This window comes from Phoxinus phoxinus (assembly GCF_949152265.1).
Source record: "Phoxinus phoxinus genome assembly, chromosome: 25".
Classification (NCBI taxonomy): domain Eukaryota; kingdom Metazoa; phylum Chordata; class Actinopteri; order Cypriniformes; family Leuciscidae; genus Phoxinus; species Phoxinus phoxinus.
This window is the reverse complement of record NC_136900.1, coordinates 25,330,884-25,335,883: the sequence shown is the minus strand read 5'-3', so window position 1 is coordinate 25,335,883 and position 5,000 is coordinate 25,330,884. Positions and strand designations below refer to the sequence as shown.

The window sequence follows — 5,000 nt, the reverse complement described above, 5'->3', positions numbered from 1 at the left end:
ACCACAAAATAAAATAAATAAAAAGGTTGATTAGGATGTTTTCCTTGCAGTTGCGAGTTTATATCTCAAAATTCTGACTTTTGTCTCCGAATTTTATGGTATATATCTCGCAACTTCAAGTTTATATCTCGCAACTTTCTGCGTTTTTTTCTTGCATTTTCTTTTGGTTTCACCATTAAAATAAAAACATTTAATTATAAAAGGTAATTGCGAATTCTTTTATCTCAGAATATCTCAGACTTTTTTTCTCGCAATTGCGAGTTTAAATTTTGCAATTCTAACTTTCTCTGTATTTGAGTTTACATCTCGCAATTCAGTTTTTTGTTAGTTTCCGCCACAGAAAAGGAAATTCCAACTTTTTACCTTTTTATATCGTGCAATTGAGAAAATAAGTCAGAAAAGTCGGCAACTACCTTTTATTTATTCCGTGATGGAAGTAAGTTTCCATCTCGATCAGTACAGTTGTGGCTGTCGGTGTGAACGGCTCGCTCCTCATAGCGGCTCTGGCTCTGCGCGGCTCTGGCTCTGCGCGGCTCTGGCTCTGGCTCGCGGCTCTGGCTCTGGCTCTGCGCGGCTCTGGCTCTGGCTCTGCGCGGCTCTGGCTCTGGCTCTGGCTCTGGCTCTGCGCGGCTCTGAGTGAGTTGTGTAACGACGCGCTGGTAAATGTCAGTGATGTGGAGAATGTCAGAGCGCCTCAGATGTTCATTAAGTCAGAGATGAAACGGAGAGAAAGGCTTGATCCTCTGATCAGGCGAGCGCTGACATCTGTAATTTGCTAACGGCCGTGACGAGTTATTCTACGCCCCTGACGTCTGTTCGTAAAATTAACCCTGTTCATTATATTTCATGCTGTGACTCACAAAACCACCGATTGATATGATTTTGAACTGATATGATTAATATTAATGTCTCACAGCTGGTTTATACTGGTTTAGCTGGTATCAGCTGGTTTATACTGGTTTAGCTGGTATCAGCTGGTTTATACTGGTTTGGTTTGTTTCTCAGCTGGTTTATACTGGTTTAGCTGGTCTCAGCTGGTTTATACTGGTTTAGCTGGTCTCAGCTGGTTTGGTTTGTCTCACAGCTGGTTTATACTGGTTTAGTTTGTCTCTCAGCTAGTTTATACTGGTTTGGTTTGTCTCACAGCAGGTTTATACTGGTTTAGTTTGTCTCACAGCTGGTTTATACTGGTTTAGCTCGTCTCACAGCAGGTTTATACTGGTTTAGTTTGTCTCACAGCTGGTTTTTACTGGTTTAGCTCGTCTCAGCTGGTTTATTTTGTCTCACAGCTGGTTTATACTGGTTTAGTTTGCCTCTCAGCAGGTTTATACTGGTTTAGTTTGCCTCTCAGCAGGTTTATACTGGTTTAGTTTGTCTCACAGCTGGTTTATACTGGTTTAGTTTGTCTCACAGCTGGTTTATACTGGTTTAGTTTGTCTCACAGCTGGTTTATACTGGTTTAGTTTGTCTCACAGCTGGTTTATACTGGTTTAGCTCGTCTCAGCTGGTTTATTTTGTCTCACAGCTGGTTTATACTGGTTTAGCTGGTATCAGCTGGTTTATACTGGTTTAGCTGGTATCAGCTGGTTTATACTGGTTTAGCTGGTATCAGCTGGTTTATACTGGTTTGGTTTGTTTCTCAGCTGGTTTATACTGGTTTAGCTGGTCTCAGCTGGTTTGGTTTGTCTCACAGCTGGTTTATACTGGTTTAGTTTGTCTCTCAGCTAGTTTATACTGGTTTGGTTTGTCTCACAGCAGGTTTATACTGGTTTAGTTTGTCTCACAGCTGGTTTATACTGGTTTAGCTCGTCTCACAGCTGGTTTATACTGGTTTAGTTTGTCTCACAGCTGGTTTATACTGGTTTAGTTTGTCTCACAGCTAGTTTATACTGGTTTAGCTCGTCTCAGCTGGTTTATTTTGTCTCACAGCTGGTTTATACTGGTTTAGCTCGCCTCAGCTGGTTTATTTTGTCTCACAGCTGGTTTATACTGGTTTAGCTCGCCTCAGCTGGTTTATTTTGTCTCACAGCTGGTTTATCCTGGTTTAGTTTGTCTCACAGCTGGTTTATCCTGGTTTAGTTTGTCTCACAGCTGGTTTATACTGGTTTAGCTCGTCTCAGCTGGTTTATTTTGTCTCACAGCTGGTTTATACTGGTTTAGCTCGCCTCAGCTGGTTTATTTTGTCTCACAGCTGGTTTATACTGGTTTAGCTCGTCTCAGCTGGTTTATTTTGTCTCACAGCTGGTTTATACTGGTTTAGCTCGTCTCAGCTGGTTTGGTTTGTCTCACAGCAGGTTTATACTGGTTTAGTTTGTCTCACAGCTGGTTTATACTGGTTTAGCTCATCTCACAGCTGGTTTATACTGGTTTAGCTGGTCTCAGCTGATTTATACTGGTTTGGTTTGTCTCACAGCCAGTTTAGCTGGTTGACAAGTGCCCAAAAAATGCACCAAAACAGCATAACCAGTGGAACCAGTTTGGTGCCAGCTGAGACGGTACGGTCTCATTAGTTAATGCATGAACTAACAGTGTCTGGTCTAGGTTTATGTGAGCGCATGTGTTGATCAGGAAACCGCAGCCATTACCAGTAAAGCTACATGTCAAAAATCACCCGTCATTAATGTTTCTAACCTGAATGAACGAATCAGTGACGCGCTGGTTCCCTGAAACGCTCACTGGCGTGTGTGTGTGTGTGTGTCGAGGTCATATTCCCCAGCTTATTAATATAAACTCACTTGTGTGTGTGTCGGTGAACCGAATCCGCTCGGAGGATCTTCACATGTATTGATGAACACGAGTTTGATATTTCTCAGGTTTGAAGCAGTGATTGGAAAGCTTCCCTCGAGGCGTCTCCATCCATCATGTCTTCAGATCCACCGGAACACAGTTATAAACAGAAGATCAGGAGAGAGAGAGAGAGAGAGAGAGAGAGAGAGAGAGAGAGAGAGAGAGAGAGAGAGAGAGAGAGAGAGAGAGAGAGAGAGAGAGAGAGAGAGAGAGAATATTTGGGTTTAATATATCACAGTTTACTTTATTCTGCTCTCCTCACTTACAGAAATTAACTACAGTGTCCTGAACACACTAGTGAAAACATATCAAATATTATATCTGGTGTGTGAATAATTCCTGGTTCGACTGTATAGGACACGACACGATTCCCGATCAAAACTCGGCATCCATAAATCAACAGTGTTTCAGAAGCAGAGATCCTGAGGAACCATTGATTCCAGCGAGTGCTGTTTTCCAGCAACAGAAGCTCAATTGAGATGATTGATGGGCTATTATATAACTACAGTTACTCCACAACATGATTTTTTACCTCAAATGAGCCATAAAGCTCAACATGAAAGTCATCTCAGGCCAATTACGGGAAGAACACGAGATCCCAGCGGATGAAACCTGCAGGACAGAACCACAAAATGAGTAAATCTGCCGGTGGAAAACCGAGTCTGACTGCCGGCGTGTGAAGGCTTGACCTGAGGATCTATAAATACTGGATTGAAATGTTGAACTGATCATGTTCTGAATATAAAGCAGTTCTGTGTTCATTAATATGACAGACAAGCGTTTAATATCAACCTTAAAATATCAGAAATGTCAAGCCATGTTTGAGTCGCACTCTAAAAAACACTGGGTTAAAATCAACCCAAGGGCTGGGTAACTATAGGACAGAACACATGTTGGGTTAATAGTTTAGTTCATTTTATTATAGTACTAGCTTTTTTTCTTTTTTTAACTACATACATGAATTAATGTCTAACGTTTTAAAACTACACTGTAACCACTGGCTTGCATGAATATTCCTTTATTTTTAAAAATGTAGTAGCATAGTTTATAATTTAATACATATTGCCAACATTTAAGCTCGTTTAACTAATATTAGAAGTAATTAAAGTGTAATCTACCAGTTTCGGTTATCCCGTTTCCACGGTTCTGTATCTTTTTTAACAAAACCTTACAATTTTAAGCAAGTTTCCATCACGCGTAAAGACTGACGACTCACATCGCGTCCGTATGTTGATTAGCATACAATTAAACCATATACAGCACAATAACGAATTTTTAGATCAAATAAAATGTAAACAAACCTGTATTTTCCCGAAGACACGCACCAAGATGGCGCTGAGATCTGCTCTCTCTCCTGAAGAGGTCGCAAAAAGCCCGCGAGAAATAACTCAACCGCTGGGTTATTACGTCTGACCCAGGATCATCTGGGTAACACAAAAACTACACAAACACTGGAAAATAACACAAAGAATTACACAAAAGGCTCAACACAGGATTTGGATCGAAAACATAACCTAATCAATTATTTTTAGAGTGTGTAAGTCGCTCATTTCCTCCTTTAAACCTGACTAACAGAAACAAGTGGCATAAATAAAAGAAATATTGGTGAATTCAGGATGATTGGGACACTTTTTCCAAGTCATCTCAATGGCAGAAAGTGTCCAAATCATTCTGAATTCACATCTATATTATATAAAAGTCTATATGTGCAACTGCATCTTTCTGGGAACAACCAATGGAAACGCTCCAAACTGGTGACATCATTTCACTCGTCCAATCAAGCGAGACGCCTGTGATCAATCCTGAGAGCTCCAGCTTATTTCTGCCTGATTGCTTCCCAGTTTCTGCTCAGATTCTGGCAGCTCATCCATCACACACACACACACACACACACACACACACACACACACACACACACACACACACACACACACACACACACACACACCATTACCCAAACAGCTCCTGGGCTTCAGTGTCCGGGCCGTTTCCCGTTTATTGCTGTAATTTAGCGATGGCCTCGCTTAAAAACCTCATCACACACAGAGACACACTTCTGTCCAGATCCGGGAGAACTTCGACTCGCTGGTGTTGTACGCGCAGCGCTTCTGTGCTGTACGTTAGAACGGAGGCTCACTATTGGCCGACGCTGGTCATGTGTGTGATGCTGGCCAATAGTGAGGCGGCGTTCTGACGAAGCGCTGCGCTGTTAC

The 5,000-nt window shown here is 41.7% G+C and overlaps 1 long non-coding RNA gene across 2 annotated transcripts in view; it reads right to left on the bottom strand.

The window, feature by feature from the left end:
- The window catches only part of LOC306993477, an 8,941-nt gene that overhangs the window by 3,325 nt on the left and 616 nt on the right, over positions 1–5,000 (bottom strand). The window contains exons 1-4 of one of the 2 annotated variants that reach the window (XR_013796456.1): positions 4,742–5,000; positions 4,089–4,227; positions 3,320–3,399; positions 2,736–2,865 (exon numbers count right to left, since the gene is read on the bottom strand). The exon at positions 4,742–5,000 is cut by the window's right edge and continues 616 nt beyond it. This is a non-coding gene — a long non-coding RNA (uncharacterized lncRNA). Of the gene's footprint in view, positions 1–2,735; positions 2,866–3,319; positions 3,400–4,088 lie in introns of both variants that reach the window. The other variant, XR_013796457.1, reaches the window with a different exon arrangement.